This window comes from Lissotriton helveticus, chromosome 9 (genome assembly GCF_964261635.1).
Source record: "Lissotriton helveticus chromosome 9, aLisHel1.1, whole genome shotgun sequence".
In the NCBI taxonomy this organism is placed as follows: Eukaryota; Metazoa; Chordata; class Amphibia; order Caudata; family Salamandridae; genus Lissotriton; species Lissotriton helveticus.
This window is the reverse complement of record NC_136070.1, coordinates 575,380,938-575,401,884: the sequence shown is the minus strand read 5'-3', so window position 1 is coordinate 575,401,884 and position 20,947 is coordinate 575,380,938.

The window sequence follows — 20,947 nt, the reverse complement described above, 5'->3', positions numbered from 1 at the left end:
CTCATCTCTAGGGATAGTCTCGTAGGAAATATCTTCCTTAATCATGTCTACAATACCCTTAACTAGAGCACTATTCTTAGGATTGTCTTCCACAGAACGTAGGGGGTAGACTTCATGTGCATATATGAACATTGTTCTGTATGCCCACACAGAACCATTGTGGCTGAAAGGCAGGACCAGATAAGGGATACCTTTATCCGTTGTGTGAGGCATAAGACCACAAACCCAACAGTTAGTTGTGTTCATTACTAGTTGGTGTTGGTGCAAAAGCTGAACAAAGGAGTTGTTAATAAACTCTAATCTCCTAGCTGATTCGTGTTCAGGAAGGGGTTGAAAAGAGTGTGGGGAAACAGTAGAAGGAGGAGGTATGGGCGGTGTAGTGGGTGCAAATGTTACTCGAAAAGAGAATAAAACATAACTTATTAAAAATATCATCACACTGAATAACATGAAAATGCACAATATCAAAAAGCTTTTCTTTGTCATTATTTTACAAATCTTGTGTTTAAAATTCATTTCCTTGGCAGGTCTCTCCATCTCGAGAAACTCCATCCTCTCTAAAGTGCTGCCCGCGATGGGAGGTTGTTTCTGCTAAGGAATGCTTCTGTCAGTCTAGGGCAACTCCCTTGGACCAACCAGAACTGCCGACCTAACGTCGTCAGCTGCACCCGAAAGACTTTGGGCAATCGCGGCCCTAGCAGTGGAACCCGGATGGCGGTTCGAAAAACAAAAATAAGCAAGTTTCTCAGATGGGAGAGTTGCGCTTTCAAAAATAGTACTTGGAGGAAAAAAAACTTTTATTAGTTCGTATTTCTCGGCCTCAGATTATACCGTTGTTTTCCTGGTATTGTATTATCTTGGAAAATGAGTTCAGGTTCTGTAGTGTCCAGTCGCTTTGATGGTGATACTGCTGGTTGCAAAATTTAATCACTCTCTTGTTCAGTCAGTGTTCCTTTTACACGTGCATCACTGAAAGGCAGGAAACGTGGCACGGTTTCAGTCTCTGAGTCAGCGACACTCTCCTGGACCCACTGGTCGTACGGCAGAGGCAGAGGGATCCGCTTGCAGTGGATCCCGTGGATCCAGTTTTTCTTCCCTTCCACTCGAACAGCTGATCTTGTGGAAAGAAGGACGAGGTGTGGGCCGGTCCACCTGGGCTGGTCGTTCTTTGTCCGCTGAAAGTTCTTGACCAGAACCCAGGATCCAGGGTCGATCTGATGTCCTGGAGCTTCAGAGACTTGAGGCAGTGTATCATGCACCTGTTGGTGTAAAACATGCAATTTAGCCGTCAATTCGTACAAATAATCAAGCAAAACAGGGTGTTCAACTTCGCTGAACTTTGTGGCCCTTGGCACTCCCCATATGTTGGCCGGTCGGCCAAAGACTATTTCGTAGGGACTAAGTCCCACTCGCGAATGCACAGTCATTCTGGGGGATAGGAGTGCTAGGGGTAGAGCATCAGGCCATTTAAGACCAGAGCTCGCTTGGATTTTGGCTAGTTTAAGTTTTAAAGTGCCGTTGTAGCATTCTACTAATCCAGCTGATTGGGGGTGATTTGCAGCGTGGAACTTTTGCTGAATGCCTAGCCCTTCACATACTCTCTTCATCACACGACCCACAAATTCACTCCCATTGTCACTCCAGACCATTCTAGGCATTCCGAATCTGGGGAAGTACTCTTTCACAAGGGCTTTAGCAGTGGATAAGGCAGTGTTGTCTTTTAGGGGGTAGGCTTCCACCCATCTTGAAAAGGCACAAACAACAACGAGGACGAATTTTAAATTGTTGCACCTCTCCATGTGGATGAAATCTAGCTGCAAAACCTCAAACGGATACGTAGGAGGTGCAAAATGACCAGCTGGAGTTGGGGTTCCCCTACCAGGATTGTGTTTCAGACACACCATGCAATTCTTGACGACATTCTCTGCACACTTCAGAATTCCTGAATTTTGCCATACTGGAGCCAACAACTTACAAATCCCTTTCACACTGATGTGAGCCATTCCATGAGCCATTGTAACCACTGCAAGCACATATGCATCGGGTAACAACCATCTCTGATGCTCTGACAATTCAACCCAACAACCATTTGCATCCATTCTACCCGTACTTTCTCTCCACATGTTCAACTCTTTCTCTGTAGCCTCAGCTTGAATGGATTTCACACTCTCTATCGTGTCTTCACACATTCCAACATCACCAACCCATCTTGCAGGGCCTGCAACATACATTCGGCTCATCACCATCCTTGCAGTTTCTTTCGCGATTTCGTCAGCAAATGCATTTCCCCGATCAACATCATCAGTCACCTTCTTGTGAGCACTACATTTCACAATCGCCACTTGCAGAGGCAAGATCAGTGATTCAAGGAGCTCATTCACCAACTGACCATGCTGAATCTTAGCTCCATGCGAAGTCAGGAACCCACGTTCTTTCCACAGTCGTCCAAAACTATGAGCCACACCAAATGCATACTGACTGTCGGTGTAGACAGTCACTTTCATTCCTTTTGACAACACACATGCTCTCGTAAGTGCAATCAATTCTGCTGCTTGAGCTGAATTATGTGGAATACGTGCAGCTTCAACAATTGTATGCAAAGTCGTGACAGCATATGCTGCAGTCGTGTCACCATTCGGGAGCTTGAAGCATGAACCATCCACCCACAATGTACCATCACATTCAGCAAGAGGAGTGTCTAGGAGATCTATTCTCCCTTTCGTTTCTTCTTCTGTTCTAAGAAAACAATCATGCTGTTCAGAAGCATCTAGTTCCTCTACAATTGGCAACAACGTAGCTGGGTTTAGAGTGTTGCATCTTTTTATATGCACATGACTCGCTAACAATGTCAATTCGTAACCTGACAATCGAGCACTAGTTAAGTGCTGTGTCTTGGTTCTGTTCAACAACGTGTCCACTGCATGTGGAACCATCACGACTAATATATTATTCATCACTAGACCAGCAGACTGTCGAATAGAAACAGCTGCTGCCGCTGTTGCTCTTAAACAACTCGGCAATGCTTTAGCTACCGGATCCAAAGTCGACGAAAAATATGCACATGGACGCTGCTTGTCTCCAAACAACTGAGTCAAAACTGACAATGCACAACCTTGTTTCTCATGGACATACAATGTAAAGGGCTCACTGTAGTTGGGGGTACCCAACACAGGAGCCGAACATAATGCTGTGCGCAATTCAGAAAAACTTCTCTGACACTCTTCAGACCAAGGAACAGGATTGGGTGTATCTTTACACGTTAATGCCACCAAAGGTTTGGCTAATAACGAAAAATTTGGTATCCATTGCCTGCAATATGATGTAATGCCCAAGAAAGCACGCACTTCTCTCTGCGTTCTTGGCAAACTCAATTTCGCAATTGCCTGATTTCTTTCTGGGGTCAGTTTCCTTCCCTCCTTCGATAAGAGATGACCTAAGTAGGTCACTTCTTGTCGACAATATTGCAATTTGGAAAGGGACACTTTGTGATGCAAGTCGCACAAATGACGCAACGAAGACAACGTGGCTTCTTTACAGGTTTCCTCAGTATCTGCAGCAACAAGCAAATCATCTACATACTGAATGAGGGTAGCACCTTCAGGTAAAACAATTGTATCAAGCTGTGTCTTTAGAGCTTGGCTATATATTGATGGACTTTCACAGTAGCCCTGGGGAGCGCGTTTAAAGCAGAAGCTGCGTCCTCCTAAACTGAAGCCAAAAATATCCCTGCTCTCCTCAGCAATCGGGATGCTGAAGAAAGCATTCTTCAAGTCAATCACCGAAAACCATGTTGCAGAAGCTGGAATCATAGTCAATAGGGCAGTAATGTCTTGGACAACTGGAAATTGTGGTACAACTATTTTATTGACCTCTCTAAGATCAATCACAAATCTGTAAACAGGTGGCTGGGAAGGATCAGTTCGTTTTAAAACAGGCAGAACAGGGCTATTGCAAACGTTGCCTCTTGTTTCTTCAATGACATCTTTTTCAATTAGATCGTAAACGATCGCTAGCAAAGCTTTTTCACCTTCACTAGAAATTCTTTATTGGGGAATTCGTGGTATTTTAACATTGGCTTTCAATGTTACAACATATGGCGGTATTTCTAAAAGACCTACATCATTAGGACCAGTAGCCCAAAGAATATTAGGGAGAGATGACAATTCTGTTGGAAGTTTGTCTCTCGACAAATACATTGGAGAAACCACTTTCTTACCCAGTGTAAGTTGTACTCCAGAAGGAGAACAGTACAAAGTCGCATACAATCTTTTTAACAGATCCAATCCCAACAGGTTTTCACCACAACCTGTTGTCAGAATAAGGGGTGCTTCTAATTCACAAGGACCAACAGAAAGAGACATAGGACTAGAAATCGGGTTCCTAACCGGGGCGCCAGAAAAACCTACAGAAACATTTGTTTCGCCAGACAAAGGTGCGCCAGGGAGTTTGGAGTGCATAATAGAACTCTTTGTAGCACCAGTATCCAACAGAAAAGGCTCTGACACACCTGATGTAATCACCTCAACGTAAGGTCCACTCTGATCTACTGGAACTGAAACAACTCCCTCTCTTTGTCTATGGCTGTCCTAGTAATCACTACCTTCCCAATGCTCATCTTCTGTATAGTAATCATCAGCATAGTACTGAGCTGTCCTACCAGATGCGCTATTCTGCTGATCGAACCTATTCATGGAATTTTGAGGTGGAAGAGACTGTGTGTTCTGGGGGAAATTTCCACGTCCTCTACCTCTAGACGCTTGCTGAACACCTGGACCTCTTACACCAGAAGCACCATTTGCACGCTGTAATAAAATAGGACAACTATACTTGAAATGACCCTCTTCCTTACAATATGAACACTGATTGGGGCCTACAGGGACACGTCGTTGAGTATACTCGACTCTTTGCGAGTTCCTCTGATACTGTTGAGGCTGCTGATAATTATTCTGATAGTTACTCTGACCACCATTATTTTGACCACCATTATTCTGGCCACCACCACCACGTGGCGGATATGCTTGCTGTAACAAAACCTTCGTTTTCAGCTCCTTAGTTTTCTTTTCTGCTCTATCTTTCTCGTCTTTGTCTCGATTTTCGTAATACTGTGCAGTAACCAATATCTGAGCTGAGGAGGAAACTGCCCAAGAGCTCTCTGAATCCTTTAACTTTTTACACAACTCCGGAAGCAGATTGTGCATGAATTTATCGACGAACAAACGCCGACCACCTTCTGTGCTCATATCTTGACCACTGTGGTCGACAAAAGTCTCTTCAAACCTGGTGAAGAAATCTGAGACCGTTTCATCTTTCTTCTGCTTACATGCAGACAACTTATCCCAATTTACTCGCATGGCAGGCATTAAAGTCTTCATGTAATTAATAATCCTACCAGGGAGATCTGCTACTAAAGGCTCAGGCTTAGCACCACCAACTTGTCGGCCATCTGCAGCAGTAATATTAGCCCATGAGTCACCTAACTCCTGATCATGATCTGCATGACAAATCTTTCCCCATAAAGGCTGTGGAACAACGTTCCCAAACAACATGTCTATGTCTGCTAAATTCATGATACATGACCCAGCAGTCTGTGACAACTCTTTGTAACCCCCTGCGGGATTTTTACGGGGATCAGGCAATGTCTGTTTAAGGGCCAAAACTTCAGCTCGCTTCCAAGGAACATGTACCCACACACGCTGAAAATGTGCTGGTGGAACATTATCAGGACCAGCTGCTACTTCTTCCTTCCATACTGGAGGGACTTCTCTCATGGGGTACTGTCGCGCCTTTTTCCTACCGGATGCGTCATGCTCAAATAGTGATCGAGAAGTGCCCCCCTTACTCCAATATGACAACAATGTCTCAACCGCTCTCTCGACATCGGGACCTACGATCATGCCCTCTGAGAACTCGAACTGCACACGACACAACTTGGGCGGGTTGTATTCCAGATCATTGTCTTCCAAATCCTCACAGAGAAAAACACACATTTGTTCAAAACATATCTCTGCTTCGGTGCTTCCCATTGACGTAAGACTTCCATGACAGACTCTACATCATACCTTACAGCGTCGATAACCCATTTATGCGCTAAACGATTCAGTAAATCGCTCTCTCGATAGTCAGGCAGGTGACTCCGCAACTGTCTTCGTTCTGTGTTAGGGGTCGTATTAGGCGACCCGGAGAAAGGTGAGAAAAGATTAGTAACAGTGTTGGCCATTCTCTGTCGAACGGAAGGAGAAACTGACGGAAGAACGGGTGGAAAAACAGGGTGAGTTAAGGCAGGAGCAGAGGCAATAGCAGAGGGAGCATTAGGAGAAATAGAAGGTGCACTAGGTAAAGTCGTAGAAAGCACAGGTGAAGCAGATGTGATCGGTGGGCCTTGAGGAGGCTGCACCGAAGGAGCAGGAGCCAGCTGAAGAACAGCTGGTGGGTGCGGTGGAGGAGCAGGAGGCAATGCAATCACAGGTTGCGCAACTAAAGGTTGCCGAGGTGCAGTAGCATTTTGCGCATAGGGGGGTGGCGAACTTAATAAATGCGCCATTAACTGATCTTTTTCAAGCTCTTTTGCTGCATCTTGCTGAAGAGGCGGCAAAACTGGATAGCATTTATCTATTACCATTTTACGTTGCCTGTGCAACTGCTCACTCATCTGTTCTTCTTCATTGTCTTTAAACTGCGTGGCAGCTTGCATTATCGAAATACCCCTTTCTCTCTTATTTTTCTTTGCTAATTTAATTTCCTTTTGTTTGGCTTCCTTACGCCATAGGTGGAAAGAGTCAAACATCGCCGGCCGGGCTTTCTTCTTAAAATGTTTAACTTCGAGGTTATCTAAGATTTCTGTATCAAAGCTACCATATTGGGGCCATTTTAAAACACCATCTTTTCTGGTGTATTTGATCCACACTTCATTATATGTGATGGGGCCTACTCCATGTTTCACATACAATTCATATGTTGGAGTTCCAATCGGAGGAACCAGACACGAGTCCTCCAATTGGGAATCCCTTTTACTACAACCAAGACAAAACAAATTTCCAAGTCTGCTAAGACCAGGCATCTTCGCTCACTAGTCTAGCTTCAAACTTCAAAGGATTATCGATTACGATATTTCTCGTGAATACACGAGTCCTTTGGCTTTGGCACTTGCAAGTTCCAAAAATGATCCCAAAGGATACCTAAAACTAAGACCAACTAAGGACTGGGAGACGCTCCACTTATACTTAACTGAGATATCGATGACGTCACCAGAAGACTCGTCTTATCGTTTCGCTCTACCAAACTTCAAGGGTCCAAATCAGGGCGATAGCCAGGGCAGCAGTCCTTTGTAGCCGTTGGGAAGCGGGGAACCTCGCAGCAAAGACTTTCGGACCACGTCGACATGCAGGGGTCGATGAAGTGGTTGGCCTTCCTCCAGAATTTTCACACGAAGCTCCTCACGAACCTCTGGCTGGACCGGTACCGCTGGTATCGCCCCACGTTGGGCGTCAACTGAGGTACTGGGTTTTCAGAACCGGTACCAAACCGGTAACCCAGCGGTGTCAGGGTACACCCAAAGACCTCGAGTACTTTCCTGATTCAGACCACAGAAACTCAGAGTCTTCTAGGTGAAGTCAAGGATCGATTTTATTGGCTGCAACCAAGGTAACAGGCGTCCTAGAAGTACAACAGCACGGGATGTATATTCTCATGAGACTGCTCAATCTTACAAAGCCAGGCTTCTCTTTTTATACAAAATATTAAGCTTCAGGCAAACATTCTTGGATTTACAGTATACTATTCACATATTTTCGTTACAAAGGAAAAGCAGAGTCATGATGACAAGCCCATATTTCAGTTTGTCCAGCCCACAACAAATCACCCGGCAAGGCCCAACATTTCATCAGATATCGGTGGACCGCCAATAAAAATGGGCACCTCCCGATCATAAAGTAAGTGAGAGAGAAAAGAGCAGGGACAGGTGTGAGCAAGATTCGGCAGGGTGTGTGCGATGAAATGGGTTTATGGCCTGTTGTGCCTTGATGCTATCTCATTCGGCCACTGGGAGAGGAACTGACCAAACAGGTTCGGCCTGGGGCAATGGTTCCAACTTGCCCAGGTCACAGGAAAGTCAATTAAGGTGTATGTGTCCTTTGGAATCAAATTTAGCTGTATCATAAGCCTATGTAAAGGGCAACTCACAAAATGGCTGCCGTATATAAAATGGAAGCCAAGGGTTCAAGACGAAAATGGCGATTTCGAGGTGAAATCGTCACTCGAATATGACGAAAATGCTTGTACATAGTGTACTAGCCATTTTCGGTCTTTTGATATAAAAATCGCCATGCTACGACGAAGTTTTATTCACGAGTTCAGAATTTTCAGAACTACAAAATCCACCATCCAAATCAAAATCCATCCTCCTAATCAAACTCCACCCTCCAAATCCACCCTCAAACTAAACCCTCCAACTCCACCCTCAAACTCCACCCTCCAACTCCACCCTCCAACTCCAACATCCAACTCCATCATCCACCCTCCAACTCCAAATGCAAAAAAATCACTCCAAAAACAGCATCAAAATCCACCCTCCAAATCCAACATCTAACTCCACCCTCTAACTCCACACTCCAAAACAACACTCTAACTCCACCCTCCAAATCCACCCTCCAAATCCAAGTTCCAACTCCACCCTCCAACTCCACCCTCCAAATCCAACTCCACCCTCCAAATCCAAACCAGTGTTGTTTGTAATATCAATACATGTAAGTCACATAAATACAACACATATTGCATTACAATAGCAATAGCTCAAACTTTGCAAATGAGAAACATATTGCATTGCATTTTAATACCCAGTTAACTTCTGCTGATCTGATGCTCTCTTTCACCACACCTCCTTCTCTAACTCCCTATTATATTCTCTTCTCCTGTGCTGATCTGCTGCTCTCTTCCACCCCACCTCCTTCTTTAACTCCCTGTTCTCTTCTGCTGTGCTGATCTGTTCCTCTCTTCCAACAAACTCCTTCTCTAACTCCCTGTTCTCTTCTCTTCTCCTGTGCAGAACTGCTGATCTCTTCCACCCTGCCTCCTTCTCAAACTCCCTGTTCTCTTCTCTTCTCCTGTGCTGATCTGCTGCTCTCTTCCACCCCGCCTCCTTCTTTAACTCCTTCTTTTCTTCTCCTGTGCTAATCTGCTGTTCTCTACCACCCGCCTCTTTCAATAACTCCCTGTTCTCTTCTCCTGTGCCGATCTGCTGCTCTCTTCCACCCACCTACTTCTCTAACTCCCTGTTCACTTCTCTTCTCCAGAGCTGATCTGCAGCTCTCTTCAACCCGCCTCCTTCTATACCTCCCTGTTCTCTTCTCCCGTCCTGTTCTGCTGCTCTCTTCAACAACACCTCCTTCTTTAACTCCATGTTCTCTTCGCCTGTGCTAATCTGCTGCTCTCTTCCACCCACCTCCTTCTGTAACTCCCTGTTCTCTTCTGCTGTGCTGATCTGCTGCTCTCTTCCACCCACCTCCTTCTCTAACTCCCTGTTCTCTTCTGCTGTGCTGATCTGCTGGTCTCTTCCACCCCACCTCCTTCTTTAACTCCATGTTATCTTCGCCTGTGCTAATCTGCTGCTCTCTTCCACCCACCTCCTTCTGTAACTCCCTGTTCTCTTATGCTGTGCTGATCTGCTGCTCTCTTCAACCCACCTCCTTCTGTAACTCCCTGTTCTCTTCTTTTAGCCCTCTGCTGACCTGCTACTCTCTTCCACCCCTCCTCCTTCTTTAACTCCCTGTTCTCTTATGCTGATCTGCTGCTCTCTTCCACATCGCATCCTTCTCTAACTCAATGTTCTCTTCTCTCGTGCTAATCTGCTGCTCTCTTCCACCCCACCTTCTTCTTTAACTCCCTGTTCTCTTCTGCTGTGCTGATTTGCTCCTCTCTTCTACCCACCTCCTTCTCTAACTCCCTGTTCTCTTCTCTTCTCCCGTGCTGATCTGCTGCTCTCTTCCACTCTTCCTCCTTCTCTAACTCACTGTTCTCTTCTCCTGTGCTAATCTGCTGCTCTCTTTCACCCGCCTCCTTCTTTAACTCACTGTTTTCTTCTCCTGTGCTAAACTGCTGTTCTCTTCCACCACCTCTTTCTCTAACTCCCTTTTCTCTTCTCCTGTGCCGATCTGCTGTTATCTTCCACCCGCATCCTTTTTAACTCCCTGTTCTCTAATCCTGTGCGGATCTGCTGCTCTCTTCCACCCGCCTCCTTCTTTAACTCCATGTTCTCTTCTGCTGTGATGTTATGCTGTTCTCTTCCACCCGCCTCCTTCTCCAATTCCCTAGTCTCTTCTCTTCTCCCGAGCTGAACTGATGCTCTCTTCCAACTGCCTTCTTCTCGAGCTCCCAGTTCTCTTCTCTTCTCCTGTGCTGATCTGCTACTATTTTATACCCGCCTCCCTCTTTAACTCCCTGTTCTCTTCTACTGTACTAATCTGCTGCTCTCTTCCACCCGCCTCAGTCTTTAACTCCCTGGTCTCTTCTCTTCTCCTGTGCTGATCTGCTGCTCTCTTCCACCCCACCTCCTTCTTTAACTCCCTGGTCTCTTCTCTTCTCCTGTGCTGATCTGCTGCTCTCGTCCACCCCAAATCCTTCTTTAAATCCCGTTTCGCGTCTCTTCTCCTGTGCTGATCTGCTCCTCTCTTCCACCCCACCTCCCCCTTTAACTCCCTGTTTTTTTCTCATGTGCTGATCTGCTGTTCCTTTCCACAACCTCCTTCTCTAACTCCCTGTTCTCTTCTAACATGCGGATCTGCTGCTCTCTTCCTCCAGCATCGTTCACTAACTCCCTGTTCTCTTCTCCTGTGATAATCTTTAAGCTATCTTCCATCCGCCTACTTTTTATCTCCTGTTCTATAACTCCCTTTTCTCTTCTCTCGTGCTGATATGCTGTTCTCTTTCACCCGCCTCCTTCTCTAACTCCCTGTTCTCTTCTACTGTGCTGATCTGCTGCTCTCTTCCACCCGCCTCCTTCTCTAACTCCCTTTTCTCTTCTCCTGTGCTAAACTGCTGTTCTCTTTCACCCCGCCCCCTTCTCTAACTCACTGTTCTCTTCTCATGTGCTAATATGTTGTTCTCTTCCATCCACTTCCTTACTTAACTCCCTGTTCTCTTCTCATGTGCTAATCTGCTGTTCTCTTACACCCCGCCTCCTTCTTTAACTCTGTTTTTTTCTCCTGTGCTGATCTGCTGTTCTCTTTCACCCGCCTCCTTCTCTAACTCCCTTTTCCCTTCTCTCGTGCTGATCTGCTGTTCTCTTCCACCCCAAATCCTTCTTTAAATCCCTGTTCTCTTCTCCCGTGCTGATCTGCTGTTCTCTTCCCCTACACATCCTTCTTTAACTCTATGTTCTCTTCACCTGTGCTGATCTGCTGCTCTCTCCCACCCGCCTCCTTCTTTAACTCCATGTTCTGTTTTCCTGTGCTGATCTGCTGCTCTCATCCATCCGCCTCCTTCTCTAACTCCCTTTTCTCTTCTCCGGTACTGATCTGATGTTCTCTTTCACCCCACCTCCTTCTCTAACTCCCTGATCTCTTCTCCTCTACTGATCTGCTGTTTTTTTACACCGCCTCCTTCTGCAACTCCCTGCTCTCTTCTCCTATGCTGATCTGCTATTCTATTCCACCCCGCCTCCTTCTTTAACTCATTTGTCTCTTCTGCTGTGCTAATCTGCTGCTCTCTTCCACCTCACCTCCTTCTCTAACTCCCTGTTCTCTTCTCTTCTCCTGTGCTGATCTGCTGCTCTCTTCCACACCACCTCCTTCTTTAACTCCCTGTTGTCTTTTGCTGTGCTGATCTGATGCTCTCTTCCACCCACCTCCTTCTCTAATTCCCTGTTCTCTTCTATTCTGCCGTACTAATCTACTGCTCTATTACACCGCCTCAATCTCTAACTCCCTGTTTTCTTTTGCTGTGCTGATCTGCTGCTCTCTTCCACCTCACCTCCTTCTCTAACTCCCTGTTCTCTTCTCTTCTCCTGTGCTGATCTGATGCTCTCTTCCACCCACCTCCTTCTCTAATCCCCTGTTCTCTTCTATTCTCCCATACTAATCTACTGCTCTATTACACCGCCTCATTCTCTAACTCCCTGTTCCCTTCTCTTCTCCTGTGCCCATCTGCTGTTCTCTTCCACCCGCCTCCTTCTTTAACTTCCTGTTCTCTTCTCCTGTGCTGATCTGCTGCTCTCTTCCACCCCACCTCCTTCTTTAACTCCCTGTTCTCTTCTCCTGTGCTGATCTACTGTTCTCTTCCACCCACCTCCTTCTTTAACTCCCTGTTCTCTTCTCCTGTGCTGTTCTGCTGCTCTCTTCCACCCCGCCTCCTTCTTTAACTCTCTGTTCTCTTCTCCTGTGGTGATCTGCTGCTTTCTAAAACCCGCCTCCTTCTTTCACCCCCTGGTCATTTCTCCTGTGCTGATCTGCTGCTCTCTTCCACCCGCCTCCTTCTTTAACTCCCTGTTCTCTTCTCCTGTGATAATCTTGAAGCTATCTTTCATCAGCCTACTTCTCTAACTCTCTTTTCTCTTCTCCTGTGCTGATCTGCTGTTGTCTTTCACCCGCTTCCTTCTCTAACTCCCTTTTCTCTTCTCCTGTGCTAAACTGCTGTTCTCTTTCACCCGCCCCCTTATTTCACTCACTGTTCTCTTCTCCTGTGCTAATATGTTGTTCTCTTCCACCCGCTTCCTTACTTAACTCCCTGTTCTCTTCTCATGTGCTGATCTGCTCCTCTCTTCCACCCACCTCCCTATTTAACTACATGTTCTCTTTTCCTGTGCTGATCTGCTGCTCTCTTCCACCCCGCCTCCTTCTTTAACTCCATGTTCTCTTCTCCTGTGCTGATCTGCTGCTCTCTTCCACCCCGCATCCTTCTTTAACTCAATTTTTTCTTCTCCTGTGCTGCTCTGCTGCTCTCTAAAACCCGCCTCCTTCTTTAACTCCCTGTTCTGTTCTCCCATCCTGATCTGCTGCTCTCTTCCACCCTGCCCCCTTCTCCAAAACCCTGTTCTCTTCTCCCGTGCTGATCTGCTGTTCCCTTCCACCACCTACTTCTCTAACTCCCTGTTCTCTTCTCCTGTGCTGATCTGCTGCTCTCTTTCACCCGCCTCCTTCTTTAACTCCCTGTTCTGTTCTCCCATCCTGATCTGCTGCTCTCTTCCACCCCGCCCCCTTCTCCAAAACCCTGTTCTCTTCTCCCGTGCTGATCTGCCGTTCCTTTCCACCGCCTACTTCTCTAACTCCCTGTTCTCTTCTCCTGTGCTGACTGCTGATCTCTTCAACACGCATCCTTCTTTACCTCCCTGTTCTCCTATAATATGCTGATCTGCTGCTCTCTTCCACATACATCCTTCTGTAACCGCACACTCACATACATACAACCATGCACGCACACACATACAACACACATACAACCACACACACACAACCACACACATCTATCTATCGAACTCACTCTATCTATCGCTCTCACTCTATCTATTGCCCTCACTCTATCTATCGCCCTCACTCAATCTATCTATCGCCCTCACTCCATCTATCTATCGCCCTCACTCCATCTATCTATCGCCCTCACTCCATCTATCTATCGCACAACAACAGCATCACTCAGGGGTACCACAGCATCACTCAGGGGCACCACAACATCACTATGCGCTACCACAGCATCACTGAACGCCACAGCATCACTTGTCGCCACCACAACATCACTCAGCGCCACCACTGTATCAATCTGTGCAAACATTCAACAACAACTGGTTCAAATATGTTCTCTCAATGTTTCAAGCTTTATTACATATATCACAAAAAATGTTGATATTTCACTTCTTTTCTTATATTTTAGTCACGATAAAATACACTGTACATAATCTTCACAAAAGTTATTTACAAAATTTTAAGCTATTGCCATTATAAATTACAATAACTTTTATTTAAGTATTAATTATTTTAAGAAAAAGAAACATTGTTATTTATAAAATCAATACTTCTAAGCACGTAAATACAAAACATGTTGCATAAAAAATGCTATAGGTGTCACATTGTCAAAAAATAAAAGTATTAGCATTGTAAATGGCAAAGCTGTTAATTTCACAATTTTCAAAAATAACACATAAATAACAAATTTGTTATGTACAGGACAAAAACCTCAAAATGTCCTAATGTGAGACCTATTGCATTGCAAATGCTTGTTTGGACTTGATGCAGGTCTTAAGTTGTTAAGCAGGATGCTCTAAGACCAAATTGCGTTCCCAACAATACTTCTATAAACTCCTCTTCTAGCCAAACGAGGCAGGGGTAAAAGTCAATATCTCAGCCAAAAGCAAAAATAGGTCAACTACTACAAGCTTTTCTTATTCACATAGAGTTAGCCACTGAAGTTCACAAGCATGTATGCTGATAGAACACGGGGTCTAGGGGCCCATTGTATTATTTGTAGTGTGTTTGGAGTAGAATTTGCTTCCTGGTTTGAGGTTTTAGCAAGTCCGTATGGATTTACCTAAATGGGTTTGGCACTCTGTGTTTTGACTTTGCAGATTCAACTTTGTATCGGATGGTGAGCCTGGTCCTGTCCTAAATGTTGAGCCTGGTTCTTTTCTAGTTTTTGATATTCACAATTTCCATTTGTTTCGTTTAATGCCAAGGGGACACTCCCCCTTCTTTTTTCCTGATTTTTCTTCTTTTTTTATCCACTTGGGTACACCCTCCTAATCTGATTGTTTCTATATTTTGTATTTTCTTTCATTCCTTTACCCTGAAACAGGCCCTTGATCGCTGCAACTGCAGTGCTCCCTTTTATCTGATCGCAAATAACATTGTTATCACTTATCTCTCCTTCCTACTAACTATCCCACTTACCTTCATTCTGCTCCTACTCTCTGCATCCCCAGATACCTGCCATGATCTACATTGCTTGTTGTGAAGGTGCTTCTGCTGTGGTGCTGTAGGACTGTCAATTAGTTGTATTATTTACCTATCTCATCTTTTATCTGGAGGTTGTTTGCACCAGTGTTCCAGTGGTGGGGCTGTGTGCTTCTTAATTTAGGTTACAGTGAATAACAGTCGAACTGCTTCATGTGTGTGGTATGTGGGCATTTTATGCTTAGGGGCTGGTAGTCCCACACAAGACGTCCATGGGGCACGAGGGATTAACCGTATGCTGGTTTTCAAGATGTCATCATTTGTTTCAGTCAGGGTGCACTGTATTAGTGTCATCATTGGGTAAGTATTTTTAGTGTTCTTTTCAGGAGATACTGTAGTTTGCCATTAAAGAAACCACAGACTTCATTCTACAGGTCCCTCCTCAGACATGTTCACTCTTGGCAGCTGCTTCCTGACTCGTTTTGAAATTTCGCACCTCCGTAGCTCTGACTATCCTAGAAGACCATAAGTGGAAACTTCAACACCAAACACTTAGGCCCATTTGCATCCTTGCCTTCCCTTGTTTCCTGAGCCTGGTCCAAATTTGAAATCTGTTTGCATCTAATTCAGGGATAGTGACGTGCTTATTTCAATATTTTAATGCAGCAGCAGCTTGCTAATATTATTGCAACTAATATTTGTGATCTCCTCCTATTTCTTACATGTGAGGTCCTGTTTTAATCTAAATCTAAAATATGCCTTTTATGAATATTGCACGGTCATATCACTCACATTGAAAAAAGATCGAGCAGGAGACTGTGTGATTATCAACTTTAGGGACCCGGGTGTGGTTAATCACATTTTAGCATGGGGTGGTCCTCGACAACAGGGTTCAATCACTCCCCTCCATCTGGGGCACTTTTATCTGCATTCAAGGTACCCAAGCTCACGGGGATTTTCCCCTCTATGCAACAGGGGTGCGAGGATGGAATATAATATCCCGATGGAGAATAGATTCAATGCCTTGGACAATGTAGACTGACTAATTCGCCCACTAGGGCATTTGGATTTGTATAATGAGTTCATTTTAGCGGGGAATTGGGCAGAAAAGGGAGCGAGGCACGCTGAGATGGTGAGCACGATCAGTACCTGGACCCCTCAAGTGGATCAATTCTTGATGCAACCAATGACCCCTCTATTGTCCCGCTATCATGGGGTGGTCACCGGGGTGGCAACTGGTGAAGGCACCTCCCGGACCAGTAGTCCGCTCGCTCCCTTGGTGGATGATAGTTTAGGGCCCCAACCCCGCATGTCACTTATAGGGTCTTGGAATGTAGCAGGGATGGGAACCAAGTTATTGGGTCCAGAATGGGGGGAGTTGGTTGACCTTTATGACGTGTGTTTGTTCCAAGAGACCTGGATGACATCAGCTCCCCATAGGGTAGGTTTTGCTTCTTATTATAGCCCAGCACTACAGGGACCTAGGGGCAGACCTTCTGGCGGCTTGTGTATATGGGTGGCCACCCACCTGGGGTGTTCTGTGAAGGTGATAGATACCTCTTCTCCTGACATCTTGGGTATTTCCCTCAAATTCTTAGATAAGATGTCCTTGGTGGTCTTTAATATTTATCAGCGGCCTAGTTCCCCCTTGAAGGGGTCTCCCTTAATTGAGGTGCTCGATGATCTTTTTTCTATGTATTCTGCCCCTACTCATAGGATATTGGGAGGGGATTTTAATTGCCATTTTGAACCCCAGGTGGGTATACCGTCTGTAACTCTGGAGGAGGACGCTACGTGGCACATACAGGAGTGTTTCTCAAATCACGTTAAACGCCTGACTCCATTGGCGGTGCAGATTAACAAGTTTTTAGTTTCCCACTCCTTAAGGGCTTGTAATGGCAGGCTTCCCCTGATGTGCCAGGGAAATTCACCTATAACAGAGCCGGGAAATCCTCAACTATTGACTATATAATGGTCAATGTTGAATTCTGGTCCATAATTAAATCTTTTACTGTTATAGAGAGGGTGGATAGCGACCACAATTTGCTTTCGCTGGAATTAACCATTGCCCTGGGTAACATTCTAGGTGTGAGGGAGCCTCCTATTCATCCTAATCCTAATCCTGTTCTGGGGGCAGGAGGCAGACGAATCAGGTGGGCCAAGTTTATGATGGCACCAGACAAAGTAGCGGAGCTTTACCAGCAAGTTGCCACCTCTCTTGAAGAGGCCTTTAAGCTCCCGGCTACCAATGATCCCATGAACTTTGGGGCGTTGGAGATTATACACACTAATTTAGTCACCTCCTTAGCAGATTATTTCTTTACTCCAGTAAACCAGAGGGCTCGTCCAAAAGCACAGGAGCACTGGTTCAATAAACATTGTAGGGAGGCAAAACGTGCCTTGGTTAGAGAGGTCAAAACAGGCTCAGTAGAGAGCATAAGAGAGGCTAGACACTCTTACAAAGACATCATTAAGGAATCTAAATTGGAGTGGGAACCTGTAGATGGGAAAGTATAAAATACGCCCTTGACACACGCGATTACAGGGCGTTCTGGAATTTGGTGAGATTTGGCTCGCCAGAGGGGACATGTGCAGTAATACCTAACTTGCACGAAGAGATATGGATTGCGCACTTTAAGCCCCTTTTCGAGCATCCAAATTACTTGTTCCCAACTGAACCGGCTATAACTGCATCTCACTCACATGTTTCCCTAGACCCTGACTACTACCCAGTCACCCTCCAGGAAACCCAGGAGGCCCTAAAAGGTCTAGCGGCAGGTGAGGCCCCGGGATTGGATCATATACCGGGTGACCTGTTTCTGGCTGAGCAAAAGGTTTGGGTCCCATATCTCTGTCTCTAATTCAACGCCATCATCTGCGGTATGGAAATCCCCAAAACTTGGTTGGGGGCTGAGATTATCCCCATCCACAAAAAGGCTTCCCCTCTGGACCCGGCAAATTACCGCCCCATTAGTCTTATCGACGTCTTACAGAAACTTTTGGCCCGCATTTTACTATCAAGGTTGCAGTTCTGGATGGACGAACATCTCATCCTGACTCCCCTTCAAGCGGGCTTCCGTGCTAAAGTTTCCACCATAGACCAACTCTTTAGACTCCAGATGGTCTATTGGAAGACGGTTACTATGGGAGCGGGTACTCTGTATTTGATCTTTGTAGAGCTTAGATCTGCATTTGACCTGGTCCAGAGGGAGAAACTATGGGCGGTTCTACTGGAAATGGGTGCCCCAGCTTACCTATGCCATCTCTTCAGACGGTTACACCAAGACACGTTTGCAAGAGTAAGGTTTGGGAGGGTAGAAGAGCTCTCGGCCGCTTTTCCAGTGGAAAAGGGCGTGAGGCAGGGGTGCATCTTAGCCCCCACGCTCTTTTCCCTCTTTTTAAATGGCCTGATTAAACATCTTTTGGGCACAAAGGATTTAGACTCCCCTAGCCTGGCATCCCGAAAAATCCCAGCCCTAAGGTTCGCTGATGATACCCTTTTATTATCAAAATCTTCCTCGGGTATCCAGCGGACATTGGAGGCTTTTTGCTCCTTCTGTCGACTCAGAAATTTGGAGATTAACCTCTCCAAAACAAAATTTATGTTTTTTAATTCCAAATCACCCAATTGTACCCTCCCTCATATGGATGGCATTGCACTCGAAAGAGTTTCCACCTTCAAATACTTATGGGTAACTCTGAATGATAAGATGGAATGGGGGACAAATATAGCTAAGGCTAGCATGAAGTTGTCCCAATCTATTGGAGGTATCCTCAGGGTCCATAATGAGTGCTCGTCTAAAATTTTAGGACCACCGTTAGAAATTTACAAAGCACAGGCGAGAGGGGGTGCGCTCTATGGGGTTGAACTCTGGGGCCATGCTGATGGAATATAAATTCGATAAATACATGTTATTGGCCTAATATATACAATATAACCTTATAACCACACGTTAGCATTGCATTATTCACATTGTATTATTATAGTAAGGAATGATTCACCTTCTGTCTGCTTTAACCTATTGGTGTGACTAGGCCCCTTACGTTTCGTTTCTCTGTTCCATGTACCGTTTCCCTGAAATCACGTGATTAGGCTGTTTGTACGAAACCACAATGGCCGACTTAGCTGTCTGCTCTACTTGCTAGTTTGTAGCTCAGGGAAACCCAAGGTCACACCTGCCCCTCTTGTGGGATGCGCACATTCTAGCGGATCCCGTTCTTGCGCTCCTCGAGCTACAGATAGAAAGGGAGGCACCTTACTGACCTGCCCCCGGAATAGCTTGGACCTAGCTACTAGCAATCAATTGTGCCTTATATGGGTCTTCCTGCTGGCTCACTGACAAGTTGTATCTTTCCTAGTAAGGTGTCATCGTGCTATGTGTGAAACGTATATATGCTTTGTGCCACTTGCATGTAGTCAGTCTCCTCTGCGCACCTCTGAGGGTCGTGTAGACTGAGGCTCCCCTGTCAGGGTTTGTACTTTGCAGAATAAACGATTGAACCTTCTCCATTGCCAACTGACTTATTATTGTAAGTAAGATATATGGGCTATTGGTGAGTATAGTCCATTAGTGTTATATTTTGGTTCCTTCAGTTGGCGACTCCGCGGGACTCAGCGATAGGGTCTTCCCCTCCTGTAAACAGGAGTAGAAGTGACAGGGAGGAGTTCTGGCCAAGTGGGTGGACAGAAAGTGGATCCTGATTTGAAACACCCGCTTGTGGTACGAAAAACAAGAAATTCCACTCCCGAGCCCAGTATCCCTCCCAGCTGCTGAAGACCACACGCCGGGGTCCTACGGGCTTAACCCGAGAGAAAAAACAGACTGTGTCGGTCTGTCTAGGAGTCGGCAGTGGAGAATTTGCAATCGACCTGAGTGCACCAGGTGAGTGAATTTTGATTGCATTGGATGAGGAACACTTGGAGGAAGTGTCTCTTTGGGAGCAGTTAACTGCTTTTTGTTGGTGGCCGGGGAAGCCGGACCACGAGGAAATCTGGGGGTTTGACGTTGTGGAGAAGTGGCTGCACGGGTAGATGCCCTACGGACTTATTTGGTGAAAAGTTGAGACAACACCTGGTGCCTTAGCGGTGTACGGAGTTACTCGCTCAGCCGAATCCTCTTCGGGAAATCCCTGGGAGCAACTGGGTAAGCTAGGGTTCTGGAGCCGTGTGCCCAGACACACGGCCCAACCAGAACAGGACCATGGGATGGCCTGTAAGAGGGTTTGTGGTTCGCCTATCAGGTGATCTCAGAACAGTCTGATGACTGTTTCTTTTGTTGTTGAATTTTGTTAGTCCGGTATTCTTTGGAATAGATTTCCCGAACAGGAGTCGACGGGCTCCGTTCGTTTTGAAGACATGTCCCTTGCATAGAACAAGTACAGCAAAAGCTATTGCCTTACGACGCTTTACAGCACTTTATGGTGAGAAAATAGAAGAGAATGAGAGTGTGAGTGGTGAGAAGGACGCGTCCAAACGTGAATGGTTTTGACATATATGAATAAAATTGTGTGATTATTATTAAAAATGCCCTGTTAGTAAAATGTGTTTTAGGTGCTGCTCTAGGCAACATGGACGGCTGGAAGAAAGACAGCCTGCCCCTCCCGAGGGCAGCCCCAGTTTTGATATGTATGTAAAACACGGTCTTACACCGATTTTGTTTAATACAATTTGGCACAAGTATACTAAAGACAACTCCGATTTGCAATGGCCTCTAACTAGGTCCTTTGATGAGAAAAAGATTAATTATATCCAAAACAAATTGTTTATGAAGAAAAGCCGCCAGTCAATGTTTGATTCCTTGAACCTATGGTTGAAGGAGGCAAAACGATGACGGATAAGAGAAGAGAAATTGGAAAAGCTTAAATCAGGACAGTCACCCAGAAAGCGATAGCCTATGATAAGGGGAAGGTCGAAGAAAATATTGTACAAATGGATAGGCAGTTCCGTTTAGAGACAGACAAAAGTTATGTGGCCCGACCCGATACTGGAGATGAAATAGAGGACTTATTAGAAGCCCGACCACCCCCTCCTTATGCACCACAGGGATTATACCCAGCCCTGCCCTTGATACGAGCAG